We start from the raw sequence: 27,364 nt of genomic DNA on the forward strand, positions 1-27,364 counted from the left end.
CTGAGAACCAGGGCACGAAAACCATCCATGCAGAGACATCAATTTCCCAGCAGAAATGCTGGAGTTTCTAACTACGGAGAACTGAGGTTTTTCCGGCCCAGTGCATAGTGGAAAACATTGTTTTTTAAGTCGGCCAAATTTTCCTTGCGTTCCCTCCCTCTTTCTCCTTTCTCTTCCTTTGTCCCTGTTCCCTGGTCTCCGTCTCCACACAGGAACTGCTGGGAAGGCGACTGGGCGGCTGGAGGACTCAGTCCCCCTGCCCTAGTATGGTCGCAGTGGGTGACACTCAGCCCCGAGCTGGCTTTCCAGGAGCAGATTTCGGTGTAGTTTCCCTACACTTTGGCTGCTAGAGTCCACGCAGAAAGCAGGGAGCTGCCGCGGGAGCACACCCGCCCCCCAGGCGACCGACACTTGCGGGGAGGGCCCGCCGCGAGCGGACTGGGGCCCGGCGTAACCTCACCATGGTGCGTTTCAACCGCTGCTTTCTTTCTCAGTCTTTTGGTGCAGGGAAGGGGAGGGGTTCCGAAAAGACCGCAGGGAGAGGCGCTGCGAGGGATCCTTAGGGCTGAGAGCGGGGGGAGGAGACAGGGAGGGAGAGAGGGAGAGAGAGAGCGGGAGCCCGGGGCCGGGACTGCCTGAGCGTGGGCGCCGCGCGGGAACCGGGTTTGCTGCGCGCCGCGCCCGCCCTGCCTGTTGAGCGGCAGCCGGGAAGAGGCGCGGCGGCCGCCGGCTGTGGGGACACCGGTGCAGGGACCGGCAGGTGCCGCCGCCGGGCCCCCCTCTGCCGCCCGCCGCCCACTCTCCTCCTGGGCGGGCGGCGCGGATCTGCGAGGCGCGCCCGGAGCTGCCGGCGAGCCGGAAACGCAGCCCGAGGTCGAGACGCCCCCGAGTAAGTGGTCGCCGCGCGCCCTCGCCGGCCCGGGCTCCCGGGGGGCGGCCCTCTCCGCGGCCCCCAGTCCGGGCCCTCGCGTGCCCCCCAGGAAGCCCTCCTGTGCTCCCGGGACCGGGCCCGGTTCCCACGCCGGGGGCAGCACCGCGCCCCGGGGCCCCGCGGCGGCCGAGGGCGGAGGGCCCGCGGGGAGTGAGGCCGCGCCGGCGTCACCGCAGCCTCGTCCGGCCACGCTGCGCGTGAGCGTTTCGCGCTCCTGGGGGCCGGGCGGCTGCGACCCCGGGATCGCTCAGCGGGGCCGCCGCGAACTTCCAGGGGGGCTGCCGGGCTCCGCCGGGGAGTGTGCGTGTGTCTGCGTGCGTGTGCGTGTGTGTGTGCCTGTGCGCGCGTGTGCGTGTGTGTGTGTGCGCGCGCGCGTGTCTGTGTGTGTGTGTGCGCGCGTGTTAATTACTGCTTGGGGATCCGATGCCCACTGTGACCGCGGCGCCCTGGGGAGCGGTTGGCGTCGGGCCGGTGCCCTCAGCCTGTCCTGGGTGGGCCGAGCAGCCTCGCGCCGGCACTTGTGTGGGCGCTCCGCTGCGAGTGGTCATGTGATTTCAGGTTATGCATTCCGTGCGTCTTTCCTTTACTCCCTCGTTTCCCAGGGTTGCGCCTTCATTTTGCACTTGGTGAACAGTGTGTATCTTCTGAAGTAAGCCAGAAGGTTGAACGTGTCGCTTAATTGTGACCGGGGCGTCTTGGTTTCCAACACACTGAAACCCCCTGGAATTTTAAGTAGAACGGGTCATATATACAGTTTTAAATTAGAGCTTGATTTATAACATACCAGGGTCAGCCCTGTGATAGTGATTTCATCAAATGCTTACCTCCTAACTAGAACTGCTCTTGGGAGGAACATCGCTGACCCTCTGATGACACGTGGATAAGCGTTAGAGCCTTCAGTGATGGATGTAGATTTTTATACCTTGGTTCCTAGTGTGGAGCTAATCTGTTGCTTTTCCTAAGGCGGCTATGTTTTTTTGTTTTCTTTGGGAGTTGTCATTTCAGGTACTATATTATGAAGAGTGACAAAAATCAATAATAACAGCAATTAACAGAAATATGATGTCTAAAATTTAGAAGCAAATCTTAATTTGTCAAAAAGCCATGTTAACAGTGTTATGCTTTTGGTGGAGTTTGCCCGTGCAGTCTGTGCTCTCTGTTCAGTTATTACACAGCTCGGTCTGTGGATTGCTCCCGGGGATCCTGAAATTGTATTTAAACGTTTGAGTCTCTGCATTTTTAGGGTGATAATCCAGAGTCCTCAGATATCTAAAGGGATCTATGACCCACCAGAAAAATAAGAAGCACGGAGTTAAAATAAGTAAGCTGTACTTTTCACGTCAAAACAGTAGGCTCTTTACATAAAGCCTGTAGACATAAAGTAGTAGGGAAAATTCTAGAATAATTATTGGTACAGTAATTAAACATCTCATATAAAACAGACCCACTTGTATGTTTTTAAATGTATCAGCGAGGAAACTTAAGTAGCTGAAGTTTATTTATTTAATAGAAATTTGTAATGAATAGATGGGTATTCTGTTTTTCCTTGTGCTGTAGGATCTTTTTTCTAATGTATGACAGAGAAAATAAGAATTTTATTTTTCTCTCTTTGAGACCCAACACAAATAGAAAGTACTTATGCTTGGTGTGGTGTTTCATAGTGTAAGAATATAAAAAGCCCCTTTAAGTCCCCACTACTAGGTACCCGGGTATAAAATAACATGTCCAAGATACTTTTTTTGTCGTTCTTGAGAATGTAGAAGGAGACATAGCTTCACAAGGTTTGGTCCTCAAATCTCATATAACTATGGTTTATAAAATGATCTTGTGTTAAAGCATTATTTTAAAAAACTTTTTAAATTAATATTGGACTAAAGACTAAAGAAGTAAGTGATAACTCAAATTGTTATTTCCATTAGGAATGTTAGATTTTCCAGGAAGTTGCTTAACTTTCCTTTTATTTGCTAGGATATATAACTTTTGTATCATTGATTTTTATACCACTTAATTATAAATATTTACCCAAGCAACTCTTCTTAAACATTACAGTTTATTACTTTTCTGCATATTTGTAGAAACAGTTGCTTTTCTTTCTAAAATATCAATAATTTCACTCGTTTTTAGTCCCTAGGCCATCTAGATGTTTTCAGTAAACATTTGTTAGGTGCCTGTGCAGCAGTTTTGGTTGGGGCTCTCCATCTTGATACAAGAAAATCTTCTGGCAAGTTTTAGGTCTTTAGATGAACCAATTCAGCCGCGCATAGATTAGTTGACTCGTTTGGCATTGGAGTGATTTTTTGGCTATCCTGACTCACATTGGCTTCTTTTTTTTCTCTCAAACAGTTTGGAAGTGTCTGACCTAGTTCATCTACTCCTCTCTCCCCTGAGTGCTAGGCCCACAGGCTTGTTCTTCTGCAGCCTTCAGGCTTACAGGGTACGAACAGAGTTATTTGCCAGGACTGAGGAGCTTTAGGCCAGTCCCCGCCCAGCAGCAGTAGGAGAGTGACTCCCTTATGAGCCCTGAGGGGCTTTGGGCCATGATCCCCCCTCCCCCAGGCCCAGCCACAGAAATGTGATTATCAACTGTGTGTAGATGCTTGCCTGGAATCCTTTCTGGCCGTTAATAATCTTTTTATTAAAATAAACTCTCCCTTTCAGAAAATCAAAGGCAACTTAAGTTAATTCACTCGGGTACCACTTCTTCCTTCTCACCACAGTAGGAATTAGCAAGAAGCCAACAGAAGACAGTGGCTTTGGGAGTGAACACCCCAGGAAAGGGGTCTGGGCACCCCCAGGAAAGCTTCTTAATCCTGAATTTTTTCCAGGTCTGACATAGCTATGTGTCCCCTTTCACTCTGCTACCTTACATTAAAAATACCTTTTTAGGGACTTCCCTGGTGGTCCAGTGGTTAAGACTCCACGCTCCCAATGCAAGGGGCATGGGTTTGATCCCTGGTGAGGGAACCAACATACTAATGCCGCGCAGTGCGGCCAAAAAAATTAATTAATTAAAAATAAAAATACCTGTTCAGACAGGGAAGCCAGAGAAAGATAAATATCATACAGTATCACTTGCATGTGGAATTGGGGAAAACAAGATACAAATGAACTTATTTACAAAACAGAAACAGACTCACAGACATAGAAAACAAACTTACGGTTACCAAAGGGGAAAGGGGCGGGGAGGGATAAATTAGGAGTTTGGGATTAACAGATACACACTGCTGTATATAAAATAGATAAACAACAAGGACCTACTCTATAGCACAGGGAATATCTTGTAATAACCTATAAGGGAAAAGAATCTGAAAAGATTTGTGTGTGTGTGTGTGTGTGTGTGTGTGTGTGTGTGTGTGTATCTGAATCACTTTGCTGTACACCTGAAGCTAACACAACATTGTAAATCAGCATACTTCAGTGGAAAAACAAACACCTGTTCAGATGTCTGTATTGCTACCAAACCCAGATCTCCCTCAGGGTATTCATCCTTGGATTCGCAGTACCTGGCACATAGTGGGTGTCTTCCTAGTTATTGATTTAAGTTTTTTGATGCCTTGGTGCTGTAGGTATTCTGTTCGACGATACCATGTCAGGATTAGTATCTGTTTTGCAAGGAGCCTACATGGACTGTTGTGGTCCTGGTCCTACACACATGCCTGTGCTTTTCTCCCATGGGGCCCGCAGGCTGTTCAGAGCTGCTCCTAACTGTTAATCCTTTCAGCATCGCCCAGCTACCCCGGGTCTTTCTAAGTTTACACCCTGCATGGGTGTCACCCTCTCCCTGTGACCCGTGCTTGTTGACTTCCTGAATATTCCACTTCCCTTGGGAACCTACGCTAACAGAGTATTTGCTTCCCACACTTTGGTCAGCTGTCATTGCTGAGAACTTCATTCAGCATCTGCGCGCTGGGTCCCCAGGACCTCAGCCTGCGCTGCTTCACTCTGGGAATCCACTGGTGTTCGCCCCCCGCCCTCCGGGCCTTCCCATCACTCAGGGCTGCCCAGCTGAAAAAGCTGAGCCTTCCATATTCTCTTTCTGACCCCACCTCCTGTCCTTCCAGTAAGCCCCTCACTCAGCACCGCACACACCCTCCTGTCCTGTGACTTTGCACCTTGGCCAGTCCCGATTTTCTCCGGTTTTCCTCTTTGCTCAACGCACTGACGTTGGACAGCCATGTCAGCTCTGCTCCATCCCTTAATCTCTTGCCACTAGGCCCACCAGCACCTGATTCACTCCACCTTCAGCTTCAGGGATGGTTAACATTGCTCGGAAGTTATTCTATTCTTTCCTGGATAATTTCTATCAAATTCCCCATAAGACATGTTCCAGAGTTCTCCAGGTTTTCCAGTCCAAATTATCTTTATTTTTTCACTTTTAGCAGATGATCTTATTTCCAAATTCAAGGAGAATGTTAAGATCAATTTAGGCGAGCTGTTGATCAAGATTCATCTTGAACGCGGGAGGCATTCCTTTATTTGACCTGCTCTGAGCCTAAGAACTCTTTCCTTATAGTGAACTGTACTATTTGCCTCTATAATATTCATATCCCAATTTTTACCTCTTAGAATACTTATACAGAAAGCTTTTCTACATAACAGATATATAATACGTCTGTGATCTCTATGGTAATATTCATGTCCTTCAACTTGTCCTTAATTGGCATAGGTCGAGAATCCCATTATCATCAAGGAATTTCTCCTTTGGATGAATTCCTGTTTTTCTGAAAGTGTGGTCCTGAGAGCTGAGCAAACAGGAACGGACTAACATCATTGGACTTGTCTGGCTGTCTCCTCTGGGTACCACATGGTAAATCATTCTAAAGTCAAATCTGTCCTCTCCCCTTCTATATTTTTGGCATCCATACTGCACTGTTTAATGAGGCATCTTTTTGCATACTTCTCTGCAAGTATACTTCTTTTCCTCGATTTGTACATTTGGCTACTAGATTTGGGACTTTAAAAAATACTTATTGCAATTAAATGTCACCTTCACCTTTCATTAGCCTGTTGTTCCAGGAGGTCAGGATATTTTTGGATGTTGGTTCCATGATACAGATTAGCTATTCCTCCCCATTTAGAGGCATGAGCAGATGTGATCAGGATGCAGTTAATATCTTCATCCAATAACTATGCCGAGTGGAGAACGGGCAGGACGTTTGGTCCTAGACGCCTTCCCTTGCTTTGCAGGAGCCCACGAATGAGTGGTCTTTATAAGGCCATTCCGGCAGCGTTATAGTCAAGCGACTCTCCTTCCTCAGCGTTTTCATTCCTTCCTGTGGGCGGGGCGCATGCATTCTGTGACAGACTCAGTCAGGTTCCTTGCTGCACTGCATTTCCACTTTCTGCAGAAGAGCTATGAAGTAACCCTGTAAAAACAAAAAGAAATAGCCCTGGGTTCCTTTGTAATGATGGGTTCCTTTGACCTCTCCCTAGCTGGTAGGTAACAACACTTCACATTTTGAGCGCTTACAGATGATAATGTTAAGAATCTCGTGGGAGGCGTGCCTGGAATCAGTGTCTAGCTCTCAAGGCTAAAGTTGGAATCCACCTTCTTTGTTTTGAAAATTGAGACCATGGCTGGCTTCTTTGCTCCCTGTCAGCCCTCCCTTCACGGAACATTTTAAAAGATGATTGTAACTGTTCGCTTATCACATCCACACGTGCTTTCAGTACTTTGTGATGAAATTTTTCCCAATTAATGGATTTAAACTCATTTAGGATATTGAACATCATACTATGGCTTGGGCCTTAAATTTGTTACTTGACTTTTATCTTGCTTTTGCCATTATAATGATACGTTCTCGAGGAACTGAGATGAAGCCAAACCAGCTGGTCCAGTCAGTCACCTTCATCTGAATTTCTTCGCCCCCCGCAGTCAGTGTGCTCTCCTCTATAGCTAATAAACGCCATCAGCACCGCTGTGCCTGGCAGTAGTAACAAGAATTAAAAGAATTTGTTTTCAATTTGTAGTCTTTGAAAGCTTCAGCTTACGTTATGTTCTGTGACACACTTTTCAGAGGTTAGTCACTTTTCAGTACCTCTCAGGATGAAGTGTATTATGGATTTTGCGTGTTACTAAGGAAGATGCAAAGTTTATGACATTCCTGCCTGAAGGGGCTTAAAGTCTGGGCGTGGAGATAACCACCCAGAAACAGCCTTGGAATTACACATGTCAGCACGTTACCAGGAGCTTAATATTTGTGCTGCAGTTTTAGAAACTTCTCTCAAGAACTTGAAAAGCCAGCGTCCCACAGGAGGGAAATGCTGAAGAAGGCTTTCTAGGGAAGGTCTGGCGTTGAGCAGAGATTCGACAACAGGATGAGGATGCCGGACTTTGCAGGACCTGTGGGATTTAAAGAGTGGGAAGAGCGGGGTGTGAGTGTGTGTGACAGTGTGTGTGTGAGTGTGAGGGGGCGTGTGAGGGTGTGTGAGGTTGTCAGTGCCTGTGTCTGAGTGTGAGGGGTGTGTGAGAGTGACTGTGTGTGAGGGTGTGAGTGTGTGTCTGTGTGAGGGTGTTTGTATGAGGGGGTGTGTGAAGGTGAGTGTGTGTGAGTGTGAGGTCAGTGTATGTGAGTGTGTGTGAGGTCAGTGCGTGTGTGTGAGTGTGAGGGGTGTGTGAGTGTGTATGAGGGTGTGTGTGAAGGTGAGTGTGTGAGAGTTGTATGAGTGTGAGGGGGTGTGAGGTTGTCAGTGCGTGTGTGACGGGCTGTGTGAGAGTGTGAGTGTGTGTGTGTCGGGGGGACGAACCTATGGATGGAGAACCGGCAGTGCCACTTCTCACCACACACTCTGCAGCATCCCTTTGTGGGAAACACGGCCACCTCCCCTCCTCTTCCCGATTCCCTGGCCCCTTGCTGGGTCTTCGAGGGGCCGGTACCTACTCAGACGTTATATCTCAAGCTAGGCTCTACTTCCTAGAAACTTTCCCTGCTCTTCCGGGCCTGAATCGAGGGCATTGTTATGTTTCCCTGCACCTCCCTGTTCATCCCCTATGCTGTTATTTATCCTTGGCTATAATTGTTTTATTGAAGTATAGTTGATTTACAGTGTCGTGTTAGTTTCAGGTGTCCAGCAGAGTGATTCAGTCATATATATATATGCATGTATATATATGTATACTCTTTTTGAGATTCTTTTCCATTACAGGTTATTAAAAGATATTGAGTAGAGTTCCCCGTGCTATACAGTGGTCCTTGTTGATTGTCTGTTTTATATACAGTAGTGTGTATCTGTGAATCCCAAACTCTTCGTTTATCCCTCACCCCTTTCCCCTTTGGCAACCATAAGTTTGCTCTCTGTGTCTGTGCGTCTGTTTCTGTTTTGTAGACAAGCTCATTTCCATCACTTTTCTAGATTCCACTATAAGCGATGTCATATGGGACTTGTCTTTCACCGTCGTATCTTCCGCTGTAATCACTTGCTGAATTGACTGTTCTCCCCAATGGGAGGAGATGCCATTTCAGTTTAGCTCCCATTCTGTTCACAGACACGTAATAAAAGTGCTCCAGGGATCACGAGCGTTCGGTCGGAATGTGTGATGTGAAGTGGGCATCTCAGAGCAGTGAGTGCTGGGAAATACCGATAAACAGAGTTAAGGTTCAAAGGGGTTAGGTGACACCTAGACCAGGATGTCCACTGAACCTTTCTTTGTTAGGTGACTCGGAACCATTTTGTTGTTTAGAGTTTTGGGGAAAGGATGTGTGGCATATGCGTTACTTTTCATTAGACCTTCGTAGTCAATTCCAACCCTTCAGAGTTTTAGCTGCATCTCTAGACTTAGGGAAATTGCTTGAGTCCTCACACTGCATCAGGAGTTTCCATCCATGAGGCTGACAAACCCTAGGACTTTAATAATACATTTTTTTTTTTTTTTTTTTGTGGTACATGGGCCTCTCACTGTTGTGGCCTCTTCTGTTGCGGACGCGCAGGCTCAGCAGCCATGGCTCACGGGCCCAGCCGCTCCGCGGCATGTGGGATCTTCCTGGACTGGGGCACGAACCCGTGTCCCCTGCATCGGCAGGTGGACTCTCAACCACTGCGCCACCAGGGAAGCCCAATAATGCATATTTTTATTAGAGGAGTTTGGTTATGTTACTAGTCTAATTTTATATGAACGCACTGAAATTGCTAGCTGCTTCTTCTCATTCATTTTGCAGCTTCAGATATCCTCTATTACAAGTAGTTAAATGATACATGGCTCATATGATTAACTTAATTCAACATAGGACAAAGAATTTCAACGTTTCACTAGTATAATATGAACTTTTAAGTTGTGTATTGGTGAATATAAAACTGAATCAATATGGGTTAACTCAGAATTTCGAGGATTACAAATGTAACGTGGAAGATACTTGGATAAACACAGTCACATAGTCGAGACCTGATAGGTCAAGATTTGAGGCAAGAGATTCTTACGCTGGATCAACGCTGTACGTTTCCAAATGTGCTTAGCGACAGGCAATCCTCCCAGTGCAAACTCTGGGTAAAATTTCACTTTTCAATGTCTTAAAATATTTGCAGTCGCTAATGACTAACACTCTTCTTTGTTCGTCTCTACTCCAAGTAACAATGTGCCACAGCCTCTGTTGTGCATCTTCTCTGTGGGGACGGTTTAGAGTAATATTCTTAAGCTCTTGTTGTGCCATCTTGTGCTGAAAAAGGTTCCCGGTGGTGTGTGAGAGGGCCGCGATGTTGGCAGAACCTGTTGCACAGCAGGCCGTCCTAAGTGAAGCTGCTCTCTTCTGATGCTTCTCTTTCCCCGCGCCCTCTGAAGCTGGAAGACTTGATCCTGACTTAGGCTGCATTGTCACCTGCAGCTCACCTGCCGGCTCGGCCAGGAGCAAGAAGGTTGTGTACCGCAGGTATCTTGAGGCCACACCCCACAAAGGTTTCTCTCCCATCAGCCCTGCCCTGTGGCCAGTTCAGTTGGATTGATGCGGTCCCGTGGAGTGTATCTCTGGAGGCCACGGGGAACTGTTTTACCCAGAAAAGCAGCACAAGCTTGTTTGTCCAAGAGCAGACGTCACTTTGATTATGTTGCCTTCTGCCTTCAATCAAGACCATGGTTTCCTGAATATAGACTTTCAAAGTCAAGAGAAAAAGGAAAGTGGTAGACGTCGCATGTGGGGCTTAAGAAAGGCAGGTGAGTCGGGTGCCTCGGGCAGCAGGGCGCTTAAATAGCGAGGAGGCCCGGGGAAGCCCTGGGAAGGGCTGTTTTTTCACACGTTTTCTTCCCTGTTAGTCTCCTTCGTCGCTGGTGAAGAAACGTCTTAGCTGGGGATGGTTAGAACATTTTTGCTCACCAGGCTTGATCATCTGTCTAAATCCAACTGGAGTAAAATCTGTTAGTTATTCCTGTCTTAATCCTGGCTCTGTTTCAGTGCACAGTGGGTGTTGGGAGCTGTGTGCCGTCAGTCTGTTTTACACACAGTAAAATGGCGTTTGGCTGTGGTTGTCTGCATTAGCTGTCTTTGACAAATGAGCGTTGGTCACTGCTTGGGTACCGAGAAGCGGTGCTGCATGCTGCGTGTCACACGCGTGTAAACTGGTGTAGAAACGGCGCAGCGCTCACAGCTCCCACTGGGTGATCTGACGGCCGCACTTCACCTCTAACTCTGCTCCCATGTCTCAGTCACCCTCCTACTAGAATACTGTGTCACAGCCATGTTGTCACAGCTGCAGTTTGTCACCAAACTCTTTCTTGTTTTGTCTTTCTCTTTTGCGCCTACTTTTCTGCTCCTTGGAATAGCTTTTCTTGTTTGTTATGCCTTGTTATTTCTTACTCATTCAACAAGGCTCAGCTTAAGAGTCATTCATTTGAGGAAGCACTTACCAATGTACCGTGTCAGCATTTGATGCAGATTTTCTGTGTCCCCATCACAACATGTCATGGTAGTTCACCTTCACTGAATTTGTGTGTTTTTATCCTGTTCACCCACCAACCCCTACATGAGACCCTCCTTTAGGGTTTAATGTTGGCTTCTTTGTATTTGTTTGTTTTTGTTTTTAATTCCTGAAACCTCATCCCTTAGAATGTAGTAATAGGTGCTTAATAAATAATTTGCCGGATGTATGAACAAATGAATAAACGAATGGTTGGATGGATGGGTAAATTCAGGAATTCAGGTAGACAGAAAGATTAAAGATTTTACATAGGTAGAATAATTAGAAAGAAAGGGCTTAAAGGAAGCATCTGTGATGGAGTCCAGAGCAGAATATCAGCTTTAAAGGAGAAAGCTATGGTCTTGTCCGGCATTGGAGAGAAGTGTGCGCTGCCGGATGGAGAGCAGTGTGATGTGAAGGTAAAGCGGTGGTGTGTCCACACGGTTAGTGAGATTGAAACTTAAAGTTTAATATCTGTGAGCAGTAACTATGCATTTGGTAGAAGAACCCACAGTCAATATACAATCGTTTGAAGTGAAAAGGAATATGTTTTCTATATTTAACACATTCAGGTTGCTCTAGTGGAAGTATGAAAAAAACCAGCCTTACAGTGATGCATAGTTGAAAAGAGAGGAGGGGTTTAATATGTTTTAAGACAACTGTAGATATTCTTTTGGTATAAAAAACTCAAAATTTGAGAAGTGATCATTTCAGCAAGGTTACTTGCCACGTGGGATCTGAAACCATTAAAATCCATTGTTCTGTGAATGGAACCTTTATTCCTGCATGAATTTGGAACATCGTGGTCACTGGAAAATACTGGTTCCCCTTGTTTTGCAGGTCTTCCAAATGTTGACAAACTTTACATTTTATATTATACAGTATCAAAATAATCACATTAATTAACATCACCACTGATCTCATCAGTACTGGGAAGCTGTCAGGCTACCATGGCAGATGTACATGGTGCAGCTGTGGGTTGAGGAAATTTTCCAGTTCCCTCTTTTTAAGCAAAAAAATCTGTCTTTAAGTAAAGGAAAAGTATAAATAATTTTTTCTTTACATTAGAATAAGTATTATTGAATTCTAAAATAATAACTGTTAAAATAAAATTTTTAACTTTAGAAAAGCTAATATAATATAATATCACTGCAAAACAAAATCCCAAGGTGTAGTTACTTCTTGTATTTACATGTAGATATAAGAAGAACCTGGGAATTTCAAAATAATGATTTTTGGGGGCAATAATGAGGTTACAGAGATCAGAGCAAGTATAACGAATGAAAGGGAGAAGGACCACAGTAGAAGTTCGGAGAACAAACGGGGTAAATACCTGAATATACACATTCATACCCTAAACCTACTACGTAGAAGTAGGGGCATGCATTTCATTAGCTGCATAATGATGACCTTGTAGATGTCGTGTTAACTTCCAGAAAGCTGCTGTGTACTTGAGAGAGAATGAGGATGGAAAGGACACATGGTATCCCAGTGCTGTTATGAAAGCAGTTCTGACCTTGCACCTTCTAGGAGAGGCTCTCGGGGCACCCCAGGGTGCGCAGAACTTGGAGCCCTTTGACAACTACTGCTTTGTTAACCAAGCCTTGAACAAAGTAGCATCAAGGGGCTAATGTAAACCTAATTTCAGGTCATAATAGTCAACATTCATTAAGTACATACTATATTCCAAGCATTGTTAAAACGCAATTACCTTTCTTGAAACCCTTGAGAATGTTCTACCCTTATCATTTAATTTAAGGTCAGAAAACAAAGTCAAGAGTAGAAAAATAATTTGCCTAAATGTCATACATTGAATTAGTGGTGGAACCAGTCTTTTTAGCCAGGCAGGGTCCATCCTCTAAAAACTATGCTTTAGGACTTCCCTGGTGGCTCAATGGTTAAGAACCCGCCTGCCAATGCAGGGGACACGGGTTCAAGCCCTGGTCCAGGAAGTTCCCACATGCCGCGGAGCAACTAAGCCCATGCGCCACAGACGCTGAGCCTGAACTCTGGAGCCCGCAAGCCACAACTACTGAGCCTGCGCTCTAGAGCCCACAAGCCACAACTACTGAGCCCACGTGCCACAACTACTGAAGCCCATGAGCCTAGAGCCCGTGCTCCACAACAAAAGAAGCCACCACAATGAGAAGCCCACGCACCACAATGAAGAGTAGCCCTCGCTTGCCGCAACTAGAGAAAGCCGGCATGCAGAAATAAAGACCCAATGCAGCAAAAATAAATAAATAAAAATAAATTAATTAATTTAATTTAAATTTAATTTTAAATTTAATTTTAAAAAAACTATGCTTTACCACCTTACTGGCTTACATATCAGTTTTTCTGTTGGTTTGTATATGATTTTACATATAATCAGTAGCATTTGTTTTTAAAATAGATTAGACTCTATAGCATTATGAGCTTTAGAGTTAGGTTTTGCTGATCTATGAACTTCCAAATAAAACACATAAAACCAGAAAAAAATTAATACATTTAATACAAATGATAGAAATTCAGTTAAATTAAAGTACCTAAATTCTCCACCAAAGTTATGACTGTAGTGTTTAGGAAACTTCTTTTTTTTCGTGTTAACTCGAAGAATATTTTGTTGGATTTATAATTTAAGGTAAAGAGGGTAGTTTTCTTCTTTCAGCCCATACGTTTTTTTGCATTACCTGCTCTTCTCTATTCTGGAGAAAAGTAAGTAAAAATCATTTACTCCCTCTTTATTATATTTCTTTTTTTCACCTCTGGATGCTTTTTGAAAGTTTTCTTTTTATCTTTGAATTTCAGAGGTTTGATAACATTATGCCTAGGTGTAGTTTTCTTTGTATTTATCATGTGTGGGGTTTAATGAACTTCTTGGATCTGTGTTTGATGCTATCATCAAATGTGGAATATTCCCAGACATTATTTGTTCAAATATTTTTCTGCTTCCATTTCCTCTCTTTTTTTCCCTGGACTCTCGATACATGTATGTTAGACCTTTAGATATTGTTCTACAGATTTCAGATGCTTTTTCATTTTATCACTCTTTTTTCTCTTTGTGTTTTTGTTGGGGTTATTTCTGTTAACCTGACTTCATGTTCACTGATCCTTTCCTCTGATGTTAGATGGAATTCTTTATTTCCCTTTCTGTGATGTTTCATTTTTAGCATTTCCGATTGCTTCTTTTCCTCTATGTTCGGTTTCTTAATGGAAGCTCCCTATTTATGCCTGCTATTCAACTAGGCCACTGGATTCTTTAGTATGTTTATCACGGGTGTTGTAAAGTTCCTGTCTGGTGACAACATCTTAGCCATTTCTTGGTCTCTTTCTGTTGACTGTTTTCTCTTGACCGTGGGTCACATTTTCTTCCTCTTCTCATGTCATCTATCAGGTGTGTGTGTCATGTACCACATACACATATTAGGCTGCGAGGTGGAGGACCAGCCCATCTCAGCTTCGGGGTCCTTGGTGATCTGATCTCTCCTCCAGCAGCTAAAAGTCTGATAGACGTTTAACCAGCCACTCTTGACCCCGGCCTGTGGGAGATTCTGCCACCTTCCGCCACTTGATCTGGGATGAAAATAGCCCAGGTCTCATCTCTTCCATGGCTTCTTATTTATTTATTTTGGAATTTAGTTCATTTAGGTTCTTTTAGTCCTCCACTGAGTTTTTTTTTTTTTTTAAATGACCTGGCTAAGGTATGACACTTAAAATAAACCTCAAATACAAAAAATATACAGTTGGATAAGATTTGACACCCGTTAACCCGTCACCACAATCAAGATAGAAGTCGTTTCCGTCACCCCTGAACAATTTCTTGTGTCCTTTTCCAATCAGCACCCCTCCTCTATCTCCAGGCGATCGTTGATCTGCTGTCTGTAAGTCTGGGTTTGCTTGCAGTGTCTTGATTTTATACAGAGTACTGTTACAGTGTGGACTCTTGTGTGTGCAGTCCCATCACTCAGATAATGATTTTGAGATTTATCTTCTTTGTTGCATGTTTCTGCTGGATAACAGTCCTTTGCACATATGGCTATACAACATCTTATTCATTCACGTGATCGAAGACATTTCAGTTGTTTCCAGTTTTTGATTGTTACAAGTAAACCTGCTTCATGAATGTCTGTGTTCAAGTCTTTGTTTGTATATGTATTTACCTTTCTCATGAGTAAATACCTAGAAATGGAATAGCTGGGTGGTATGATAGGGTGTGTTCAACCTTTTAAGAAACCACCAAACTGCTTTCCAAAGTGGTTTGCTCCTTTTTACTTTCCCACCAGCAGTTTACGAAAAATTCCCGTTATTCCGCATCAGCATCAAGTCTTGGCATTGTCAGACTTCTAAATTTTAGACATTCTAATGGGTTTTTGTCTCATGACTAATATTATTGAACACAAAGAGATGTTTATTGGCTAGTATTAGGTTTAGGTGGGGGTGGGAGTGTTGCCGAGTCCAAGCTCGCTCCGTTCGCCACACAACGGGACAATACGTCGAAAGACGCGGTGTGGACGCAGGCGATAGGGACTTTATTCGGAAAGCCTGCAGACTGAGAAGATGGTGGACTAGGGTCCTGAAGAAGCATCTTAACCAGGTTTGGATGCTAGTTTCTTTTATAGAACAAGGAGAGGGAGGTAAGGAGGTAAAGTACAATGAAAAAGGTAATAGGTTGTTGCAGATATTTCCGCTTCAGACTCCGGAGGGGATGTACGAATTTCTTCCTTGCTGCAGACGTTCACAGGTGGGCCTGTGAGCTGAACAAAGTTATTTTAGCTTAATGCTCATGACCTGGGAGACCGGGTTCCCAGAGATGGGCCATTATGGATAATTTAAGCTTATAGGCAACTTGATTATAGCGATTACCTTGTAGCAAAAAGCAACAGAACACAAAGGTTAAAGAAAAAGAAGCAGCTCCAACGCGGAGTCAGACTTGTTCTTCCCTGTTACAGGACTTCATGATGGGGTTAAGTGCCCTTTTAAGAAGAGATACCTGAGAACTATCGCGTCTCTCTCCCTCTCCCTCTCCCTCTGTCTCCCTCTCCCTCTGTCGCTCTCGGTCTCTGTCTCTGTCTCTCTCTTTCTTCTCTCTTGCCCCCCTCCATGTGACAAGGTAGACATCTGCAAGCCACAAAGCCAGCTTTCACCAAAACTCGTCCATGCTAACACCCTGCCATTGACTTCCAGCCTGAAGAACCTGAGAAGACGTGTTAAGGTTGTCGCGGGCACCCAGTTACCCAGTTTGTGGTGCTGAGTTACAGCAGGCCTGGCTGACCACCACACCCCCCGACCCTCTTCGGTCTCCCAACAAACCCCTCTGTTTGAACGTGTGTCCTCTTCTTTTTCATTCGCAGCATACTTTTCTGATCTCTGCTTCTCCATCTGAGTCCTAACATCCTTCTTCAATTCTTAAGTACAAATATTCCCCAGTCATCCACGTGGCCGTCTTATCTCTCTTCTGCGACCCTTTGACATTGAACGGTTTGAGTTAAAGTCCCGATTTAAACGGCTTCCTCTATCTAGAGGACACAGATTCATATCTCTAATCTGCTTTACACTCCTTAAAGACTTCAGTTTTCAGGTGCATCTCTACCCAGATGTCCCGCTAAGAATTCAAGGTCCACGTGTACAAAGCACAGCTGACCATCACTCTGTCAAACCGGCTTCTGGGGCCTCTTTCTATCAATGGCCCAACATCCTTCCAGACAGAACCTGAGTCATCCTGCTTCTCAGACCTAGTCATTTGCCACTGATGCCAACTTTAATTTTGTAGTATCTCTAGCACCACCCTTTCCTGCCTTTCCCACAACTTCCTGCATTCCCCCCCGCCCCGTTCACCTCGCTGTACTTCCTCCATGGCGTGCCCTTCCGCTCATGGCTTCATGTCCAATCTCTTGTCATTTTCAAATGAGCTCAGTGAATTTCATGCATTTCTATGAGTAGTGAGATTCTTCCTTTCCAAAAAAGGTAAACATTAAATAATAAAATAATGAAAGTGATAAAAAAGAAAAGGAAAATAATTGGACAGAAATAGTAAAAACGAATAGGACAGCTCATACAAAATGATAAGACAGAAAAGGAAAATACGTAGGAAAACTTTCTGAAAATGATTTCTTCTCCAGTTGTGTGTTGCTTACATATGTGTATTTGTGCTGCACGTACAGAAGGATCCAGGGAAAATAAAGGGAAAAGACTGAGTGAACCATATAATAAGGACTTAATATATCTGTATCCCATCCACGTTTATACCAGACGACTCCAAGCCGGTAGTCCTGTCTTTTAATTTCAGCATAAAATTAACTTACTAGGAGCCTAAAGTTAGATAAATTGTGATCTACGTTGGCTAGTTAGATTAAGGCTGGAAACATACCTAACTTTCAATTAAGTGGCAAAGACAGGGTAATGAGTAAGTCAGGCTATTTAGAAAATATGTTTAGAGAATTAAAAAAGGACTAAAGATAGCTTCTTGAGAAAGTGCAAAGGTGATGAGAAAATCATGGAAAAGAGCCTGGGGAAATGTTTCAGAAGCTGTAGACAGCCAAGCCCGTTTAGCAGCGAGTGTTGGTGCTGGTGCGAGGTGAGAGCACGGGTGACCCTCCGGCTGGACTAACGTGGAGCACGTGTGGTAACTCTCGGATCAACAGGGGTGGGACTCGAACTCAGAGGACGGAGCGTGGACGTGTTCTCGAAGCATCGCAGCCCTTGCGGGGCCTCCACGATGGCGGGGGCGTCTCTGCCTTTCAGCTGAGGAGGTGACCAGAGTGTGTGGAGTGATCACATGGCCTCAGCTGCTGAGCGACCGCTGTCCCTCAGGAGCTTTGGGCTTTGGGCCGAGTCACGAGAATCTGGATTTCTGTTCCGCCATCTGCGAGTGGGAAGGACTGCAGTTAACAGCCTCTAAGGTCTCAAGTTCTGAACTTGTATCATGTAAGTGCCTGTGTCCTTATGTTGACTTCTGTGTAAAAGATACTGAAATGCAGGAGACGCATTGTTTGTGTTCGCTGTGAACAGGAAAGTTTCTTCGGACCCTCCCTGTTTTCAGTTGGTCCGAGATGAGAAGGCCTTAAAACAATGTAGTCGTGGTTTGGGGTTTAATGGGAAAGAACCTGCTCTCTCAACATGCCCCTTGGGGTGTCCAGACACACACCTGCAAATCCGTGTTCAGAAGCCAGGTGTCATTTCTGGTAATGATTTCTTCTGAACTGATCCTAATGTAGAAACTCAGAAAGAAGTGAATTTCTGTTGGAATTTGCTGCATTTCTTCGGCTGGCCTGGTTCCAGCATAAGCTTCAAGGACCGTGTCTCAGTGTCAGTGACAGAAGACCATTTTCTGTCTCAAGAATCAGAAAGAGCTGAACGGAAAACTCTAGAAGGCCCGTGACCGCCCGGCAGCGTCTAACCAGTCAGTGGCCTGTGTACCCCACTCCCCCGGAGCTGCCAGAGAAACCTCTCTCCCCCGGCCCGAGGTCTCCAGGACGGGAGCTTTGGGTGAATCACAGAAGAGGGAAGATCTAACTCAAAAAATCTAACTCTCTTCTGTGTCAACATTACTCTAATCCAGCTCTGGTTTTTTTTCACCGTTATTAGCCTTTTCCCTAGGATTTTAAAAGAAAATTTCTCAGAAAAATATACTTTCCCATAATTTATTCCTCTCCTTTACAATAAAGATGCTTTAAGTGTGTCAGAGACAACCACAGTCTTTCTAGTTGTCTTTTTTTTTTATAAATTTATTTTTGGCTGCGTTGGGTCTTCATTGCAGTGCGCGGGCTTCTCATTGTGGTGGCTTCTCGTTGCGGAGCATGGGCTGTAGGTGCACGGGCTTCAGTAGTTGTGGCTCGTGGGCTCAGTAGTTGTGGCTCGCGGGCTTCAGTAGTTGTGGCATGCAGGCTCAGTAGTATGTGGCTCACGGGCTCTAGAGCGCAGGCTCAGAAGTTGTGGCGCACAGGCTTAGTTGCTCCGCGGCACGTGGGATCTTCCCAGACCAGGGCTTGAACCCGTGTCCCCTGCATTGGCAGGTGGATTCTTAACCACTGCGCCACCAGGGAAGCCCCTCTAGTTGTCTTCTGATTCTACTTTGATTCCTGAAACCAAAGAGGCTCAAAGTGAAATTTTGCACAACGGGGTCTCCTTAGAGTTCACGGGGGTCCCAAGAGGGCCCCTCCCACCTGCGTTTCTGGGATGTCTTCATTCCCTCGGTCCCAGGCCCAAAAGTCTGACCTTCCATTTTAGCAGATAAATTTAACCTTTGTTTTCCCCGACTGTATGTACTGCCAGAACAATTTGAGTAATAATCACTATGGTATATAAAAGTCCCCCAGTTTTCAACGTCACCCCAGAGCATTGGCTTTATAACCAGATGGGCCTGGGTTCACCTCCTGTTTCTGCCACTCACTAGCAATGACCAAGCACAAGTTCCTTAATCTACATTTTAGGTTCTTCTTGTGTAACATATACACACTCGCTCCCCGTCAGATGGTTGTGAAGATTCGATGAGATAATGTATATGATGTCTTATAAGGTCAGCAAACGGAATCTATAAAGGACCAGACAGTAAATATTTTAGGCTTTGCTGGGTCTCCGTCGCAATTACTCAGCACCGCCACTGTTGTTCCAAAGCAGCAGCCTTAGGCCACAGGTAAATGGATGAACTTGTAAACATTGAAAAGCCCCGTCTTCCTTCTTTCATCAGTACTTCACTTCCGACAGCAACTGTGTGTGTTTCCTCCCCAGGAAATTCCCGACGCCATCTGGGTGTCCTACAGTTTCATTCAGTTCTGAGACCGTATCCCATAGATTAATTAAGGGCTCAGCCCCACAAGGCCGCCCCAGCTTCAGAGCCTAATCTCAAATTCATGCCACAACCAACTCTAACTGGAAGCTTCCCATGGCCCACCCTTGAGGTCCACATTATGCTAGAGGAGCTCACAGAATTCAGGAAGCAGCTTCCTTACTATATTACCCGTTGATTATAAACGGATGCAATTCAAGAGCGGCCAGATGGAAGAGGCGCACAGGGCAGGCGTGGGGAATGACCCGGAGCTTCCGTGAGCTCTGGGCGCATTATCCTTCTACACCTTCACGTGTTTCCCAGCCCGGAGCTCGCCCCTGCGCTTGGGGTTTTCTGCGGAGGCTTCGTTATGTAGGCATGATTGATTAACTCATTGCCCATTAGTGATTAACTCAACCTCCAACCCCCCTGCCCGCCCCCGAGAGATCTGGGAGGGATGCAAAGTTCCAACCTTCTAATCTCAGGCTGGCTTCCCTGGAAAGGAGGCCCCGTCCTAGGCTGCCCAGGGGCCTCCAGCCACCAGCTACCTGGTTTGCGTAAAAAACACCATCCCTCTGGAGATTCCAAGGGTTTGCGGAGCTGCGAGCCAGGAAACAGAAAAGGGCGAGAGTGGGCAGAGACCAACTATGTTTCTTATTATGGCAGAACAGGGCTGTGTTCCAGTGAAGCTGTATTTGTGGACACCGCAATTTGAATTTCATTTTGTGCTCGGTCATCACGAGACGTTCTTTTGGCTTGCCTCCATTACATAATGTGAAGACCATTCTTAGCGCAAAGGCTGGACGAAACCGGGCAGTAGGCTGGACCTGACCCACAGGCCGACCCCATGAGTGCCCAGCGGCCTGCTCAGGGCTGGCTTAGCTTCGTCTGACCCTCCCCTTGGCTCACCACCCGCGCCTCCATTGCCATGCATTTCTTCGGGTCTCCTTGGTTTTCTCTTTGTTGGTGCCTGTGTGGCCAGGCGTACGCATCTTGATTGATTTGTTCGTGGTGAGGCTGGGAAGGTTCTGTCTCCAGCAATGCTCACAGATCTTACGTTTTTAGGACTCTGTTAGTTTGTGGTCTTTCTTCTCAAGGATCTTGGGAAAAGTTCCAAGGGCTGGATTAGAAGAATCCAGAGTCATTGTTGTGTCTTCTTCCATCATCTTCCTTCCAAATATGACAGGTTAGAGCCCAGATGATTTGACTTTCTTCCACCATAGAGGGAATTCTGTGCTCGTAGGGTCACCCTTCCTTCCCATCAAGGAGAAGCCACCTTAATGCCTCCTCGTTGTTCAAAATGTTAAATCAGATGCTCCGCAGATATGACAGTCAATCCCAGAATGTACTTCTAGGAAAAGAAAATCAGATACCATGGAATTTCCATTTTACCTTGGTTGTTATGAGTTTATTTTGTTTAAAAAATTTCCACATTGGGAATAATGTGTATTTATTGAAAATAGTATGCACTCCAATGACATAATATTTGCTCGATTGATATAACGAGTTTGGTTTAATGAGTGGAAAAAGAGATTTAAAATCTAGCATAGTTCTTCGATGTTTATTCTAATATTTTATTAAAGAACTTTGGCATGCAGCTTATTAGCTGATAGAATTACATAAGATGAAACCAGAATGGCATCTTAGTGCCCTGGGCTGTGCTTGTAAACTCTACTATTTGGTAATTCAATGAAAGGAGCCCTAACTATTGACATAGATAACAACTTTCTTGGTGTGCAGTCGTGTTCTTCAAGTGGAGAATGTTTTTTATATTTGTGGGACACCAAGCACCTGATATAAATCAGAGTTCCCTTGGCTTTGAAAAGTGAAGAGAAAAAATGTCGTAGCTTGAAAATGTTACCTGTCTTTCTGAGAAGATAGAATACATTTGTCAATCATTTATTTAGTGACCTTCTGTGAGTGTGATTGTTCTGTGGAAGGCCTTTACATATATTTTCTCTGATCCCTCGTATATCCCTGTTTCATACCATTTTACCGGTGAGGTAACAGAAGCTCAGAAGTTAAGAAAACGGTTCAGTATCACACGACTGCTGAGAAGGAAATGTGCTGGTTGACATTTATTCAGCACGTACTGTGCTAGGTGCTTTCCTAAGTACTTTATATGTTTACCTTCACAACACGTGGATGAAAGAGTTGTTATTAGGATCCCTATTTCCACATGGAGAAGGTGGAGGTGAAGTTAGACTAAGAACTTGACTCACGTCACAGAGCTGGTAAAGGGTAGAGGAAGAGGCAAAGGTGGAGCCTCTGGTCCCGGAGCCTCAGCTCCTCACGTGGGGTCCATTTGGAAAGTTTCATCAGGGTTTACGACCTAAGTCATAACGAGATCTGTAGAGCCTTAGAGAATGTACTTTATTGGGTTTTCTCCCGTGTAGTTAAGTAGGCTTTTCAACTTACCTGTTATTTTACTTTACTTTTTTGGCTACACAGCTTGGGGGATCTTAGTTTCCCAACCAGGGATTGAACCTGGGCCCTGGGCAGTAAAAGTGTCAAGTTCTACCCACTGGACCACCAGGGAATTCCCGCCTTACTTGTAAATTTAAATCAAACATTGCTGAGAGGGGCTTCCCTGGTGGCGCAGTGGTTGAGAGTCCGCCTGCCGATGCAGGGGACGCGGGTTCGTGCCCCGGTCCGGGAAGATCCCACATGCCGCGGAGCGGCTGGGCCCGTGAGCCGTGGCCGCTGAGCCTGCGCGTCCGGAGCCTGTGCTCCGCAACGGGAGAGGCCACAACAGTGAGAGGCCCGCGTACCGCAAAAAACAAACAAACAAACAACATTGCTGAGAATATAGGCACTTCTTATACAACATAACTTCCTAAAAAGCTGTATGTTGCAAAACTACACACTAAAAATGAAAGGATTTATGGGAAGAAAATATGTTGGGGTGAAACCAGTCAGCACTTATGGACACTAACAAAAGCTATAACAGTCCTAACAAATATACAAGATTAGTTTAAAAGACAAGCTGAATTCTGATGAATACCGCGCTACAGTAATTATAGGACTGGTCTAAGGGGAAAAAGGTAGCTTGATTGGAAGGGCCTATATTATAGGAAAGCACAGAGCCTGCTGAGACAAGGAACCAATAAAGGAAACTCTGTAACAGGTTTTTCCAAGACAGGGCGTGTGTTCAGACTGAGATGAGGGGACCTGCAGGGGTGGGTGGGCGTCTTCAAATGTGGCCGCTACTTTACGCTGACATTATTCCCCTATTTATTAGTATGAGCCAAACCACAATACAGAAATACACAGTGTTTATCTGCAAATAGATGAAAACAAGATGGCTTTTCATAGAGTAAAAAGGCCTTACTCGTCTCCCTTAACCCTTTTCATAATAATCACTATATTTTCTGTAAATGTTTTTTTTTTTAATTTAACTTTATTTATTTATTTATTTTTGGCTGCATTGGGTCTTAGTTGCTGTGCACGGGCTTTCTCTAGTTGCGGAGAGAGGGGACTACTCTTCGTTGCCGTGCGTGGGCTTCTCATTGCGGTGGCTTCTCTTGTTGCTCTAGAGTGCAGGCTCAGTAGTTGTGGCGCACGGGCTTACTTGCTCCGCAGCATGTGGGATCTTCCTGGACCAGGGCTTGAACCCGTGTCCCCTGCGTTGGCAGGCGGATTCTTAACCACTGCGCCACCAGGGAAGCCCCTGTAAATGTATTTTAAATGACTATGTCTTTGTAAGGAACTGTTTGAGCAGTATAACTATGATAGGGATTAGAGGAGTAGCTGGAGATTATTTCATGTGTTAGAGGAACAAAATGCCGAAATGTTTATCTGATTTCCTCGTGACCTGCCATAAGTGGGAATGATATTTAATTTGAAGAGATAGTAACTGTATGCATTCAGATTTCAGTGGTGATCGTTAAAAGCACAGATATTCAGGATTTATAGTCCCAAAGGTTTTACTCTTTAATTAGTTATAAAGCATCCTGTAGACATTTTGCTGTAACAATTGAGAATCAAAAAATGATCATTCTTAGAGTTAAAAACCTCCCTACTCTAGAGTGCACTAAACTTCGCTCTTACTTCAAACTTGTCACTGAATTGCCTGCTGAATGCAATAAGAAAGGTATGGATCACAGGCACCTTTTTTCAAGAAAGGATTAATGTAGCGTGTTAAACATAAGTTATGTCCCGTAGTGTAGCTTTAGTGAGGCAGTTGTTTCCAGTGGGGGATGCTGGAATTTTGGGTCCCCAGAGCTGAGGTCGCCGTGGACTTTAGAGTTGACCTCTTAGTTTGGGGGAGGGTGACCAGTACTGGCTCTTAGGAACAAAAATATTTAAGAAAAGCAACCTCTACTCTTGCAGAGAGCTAGAGACGCCTTGCCCCGGGAGGGTGAGTCCCTGGCCTGGAATCTGAACGGCAGTCAGCTTGCCCACGTCTGGGCTTTTGAAGAAGGAAGAATTGCTTCCCTAAAGGGGGTTTCAGTAGGAGAGTTGAAGCATCCAGCCCCCACGAGGGGTTACGCAATATTGAAAACTGCACATCTGGGCTTAGTGATGGCCTAATGACCAAATCCTGCGAAGTGAACTGCAGACCGTTTTGGTGGCCGTCCCTGGACCCTGGTCTCCCCTCCGCGGGGCGGGGGTGTTGAGAAGGTGAGTCCGGGGACTCTGGGCTCCCTTCCCTTCATCACCACGTCCCCCCAGGAGACACAGCCTGTGGGTTCTGTCTCTGAAACGCTGCAGGGTTTGATCCACTTTTTATCCTCAGGGTGTCTCCGTAATCCCACCCAACTCTGATGCAGCCCTCATCCTGCATTTCAGATAATCTTTTAAAAATATGATCCCGATCTCACCTCTTAGTCACTCGGCTGATTGCCCTCAGAAGAGAGCGGTGGCTTACGCGGCGTTGATTACACGCTCGCGTCTGGACCGTCCTGGCCTCCCCGGGAGCTCCCCGACCGCTTGCTCCAGCCGGGCCGGGATTGGTTCAGTTCCTGGAACGTGGCTGGGTCCGTCCTGGCCTCCAAGCGCGCTGTTCTCTCTGGGGCTCTCTTCACCTGGCTCGTGGCCCCCGTTCAGCTCGCGGTCTCTTCCTGCTGGGACTGGGTTTGGATCCCTCGTGTCCCTCCTAGATCGCAGTGTGCCTGTCCTTTAATAGCACACATCACACTGGGAACTGTCGTGTCAGGAGGAGTTTTCCTAAAGGAAGCCCTCCTACATTGCTGGTGGGAGTGTAAATCGGTGCAGCTACTGTGGAGAACGGTAAGGAGGTGCCTTTAAAACTAAAAATAGAGTTGCTGTTATGACCCAGCAATCCCACTGCTGGGCATCTATCCGGAGAAAACCATAAATCAAAAAGACACACGCACCCCAGTGTTTGCAGCAGCACTATTTACGGTAACCGGGTCATGGAAGCAACCTAATGATCCATCGACAGAGGAATGGATAAAGAAGATGTGGTACGAATATGTAATGGGATATCACTCAGCCATAAAAAAGAACGGAATGATGCCGTTTGCAGCAACATGGATAGACCTAGAGATTATCGTACTGAGTGAAGTAAGTCAGACAGACAAAGACACACGCCATGTGATATTGCTAATATGTGGAATCGAAAATACGGTACAAATGAACTTATTTACAAAGCAGATACAGACTCACAGACATAGAGAACAGACTTGGGTTACCAAAGGAGAAAAGGGGTGGGGGAGGGATAAATTAGGAGTTACAAAAAAAAAAAAAGAAATAGTTTTTCTACTGGATTGTAAGCTCCATGTGGCTGTGATGTCCTTTGTGTGTGGCTCTGCCCTTGCGTCTGGAAGAAGGTCCCACACAGTTAGGCCATCCATAAACGCTTGTTGAACAGAATGAAAGTGAACAAGTGGAGGAATGACGTAATGAAGCAGGAAGCAATCCAGTGCATCGAAGAATCCGTGGGAGTGGAGGTTATGAAAAGCAAAATGCCAGCAGCACGTGTGTCAGGTGTGTGCAGAGCTTTAAGTTGCAGGAGCGCACGGTTGAATTTAGCAAACGGAGGTTTGAGTGACACGGTAGAAGCAAAGCCAGGGCCTCGTAGGCACAGGAATAAATCTCGTCTGAGGGGGTGAGCGCAGCCCAGGGGCCGTGACCAGAAGGGGAAGCAGAGGGGACTGGGGAGCTGGGAGTGGGGCCTTCGCTAGCCCTCCCTCTGCCCAGCACTGCACAGACTTGGAAGTTCTCACCAGCTTTTCTACTACTTTGTCCTGCTGTCCTGATCTATCGCAGGGGAAAGTTCTATACACATTGCTTACTGCCAGGTGAAAAGAAACACATTTTAAAGGCCTGATTTTTGGATTTTTATTTAATAATTTTTCAGCTTTTTTTTTTTTTTTTAATTTTTCAGCTTTTAAGGAATGAAGACGTTCGATTTTCTGAACATGAAGCTGTCTCCTTGACGTTTGTTTATGAAAATGGTTGCTACAGCTTGGGCTGGGGTTGGTACACTTTATCCTTACCGAGGCAGTTTGTTTTGAAGTTCTCTCTTCTTTCAGGTACTCTTCAAAAGCTGGACTTTGGAATTCAATCTTAAAACACTTTCATTTCTTGAATCACAGGTTTCGGCATGGCTGGACGCTAAGTCTGGCATATGACCTGCTGTTGGAAAACAGGCTTTCTGTGTGATGGAGTATGCATAGGGTGCTTTCTTCAGGTTTTTTTTTACATGTGGAAACAAGGGTTTTGGGCTTCATTCTCTGCTAGAGGTTCATGATGGAGAATCCCGTTACCTGCACAGCAAGGCATCCTCATCACTTTTCTAAATTTTTATTGGAGTCTAGTTGCTTTACCATGCTGTGTTAGTTTTAGGTGCACAGCACAGTGGATCAGTTATACACACACATAGATCCACTCTTTCTGCCTCTTGGTTATTAATTTGAGGCCAGTACATGGGTCTTTATTCTCACCCTAGTGGAGTTAATCACTTACCAGTAAAGGGAGAGAGCAGTCAATGGACTTGGAGGCCGTTTAATCATCAACCCTGGGGATGGCAAATACCTCTCCGAGTTTCTGAGAATCTCTCTCCCACTGCTTGCCAAGGCCTTGTCACCAAATTTATCACTTTGATTCACTTGTTTTTTCCTTCCCCTGTCACTACCATCTCTACACCCAGCTCTGTACTGGATTCAGGAACTGACCCAACCGTTTCTGAAGTTGCTGCTAATGTTACACGTGAAAATCATCGTTCGTGCTGTTGAAGAACGTAGTCTGTCTTCCTGGCAAACGCAAGACAAACACGGGTTTCCAAGGTATCAGCGCTGGGTGCATCTGTTCATAGTGTAATCTCATCAGCTGAGCAGACAAAGGATGCTAATTAGTTTGTTGATACATATGTGATTTAATGAGACTAAACACTTAAGTGATCTTGCAGTATGCACAACTTGTTTCCTGTCGCTGTTTTTAGTTTAATAAAAAAAAAAACCACGTTAGGCACATTGGCTGGAAATTAGAGCATTGCGCCATCTCGGAGAAGAAAGAATTTCCAGGAACGTTGACTGGTCAGTTGTATCCTGCTCTAGTGAGATTGAAGAGAAGATGAGGGTAAAATATTGGGTTTGGAGACAGGGGTTGAAATCCAATTTAAATGAGAAGATTAAGCGTAATGGAAGAATTTTCATAAACTACATTATGTCAAACTCCTAGGTCCAATACTAAAATTCTAATAGGTACCAGGATAACTTGTTTGAGGAAGAAATTACAGACCTGCATCGGCTCCAACATATAATCTTGTATTTTTTGTGGCCTTCTTTTTTTTTTGAGTGCCCTCTTTTCTAGTTATCGTATTATACGTTTACATAACT

At 45.2% G+C, this 27,364-nt stretch overlaps 1 protein-coding gene across 5 annotated transcripts in view; it reads left to right on the forward strand.

Moving 5' to 3' along the window:
• The first annotated feature begins 237 nt into the window (after window positions 1-237).
• GUCY1A1 (guanylate cyclase 1 soluble subunit alpha 1) overlaps window positions 238-27,364 on the forward strand; it is a 61,664-nt gene continuing 34,537 nt past the window's right edge. Inside the window, exon 1 of one of the 5 annotated variants that reach the window (XM_060147493.1) lies at window positions 238-464. The gene's annotated coding sequence lies outside the window, so the exon portion shown is untranslated. Of the gene's footprint in view, window positions 465-658; window positions 890-24,165; window positions 24,183-25,071; window positions 25,089-27,364 lie in introns of those variants that run through there. The other 4 variants (XM_060147496.1, XM_060147492.1, XM_060147495.1 and 1 more) reach the window with 4 other exon arrangements.

Source organism: Lagenorhynchus albirostris, chromosome 4, assembly GCF_949774975.1.
Source record: "Lagenorhynchus albirostris chromosome 4, mLagAlb1.1, whole genome shotgun sequence".
NCBI classification, from domain to species: domain Eukaryota; kingdom Metazoa; phylum Chordata; class Mammalia; order Artiodactyla; family Delphinidae; genus Lagenorhynchus; species Lagenorhynchus albirostris.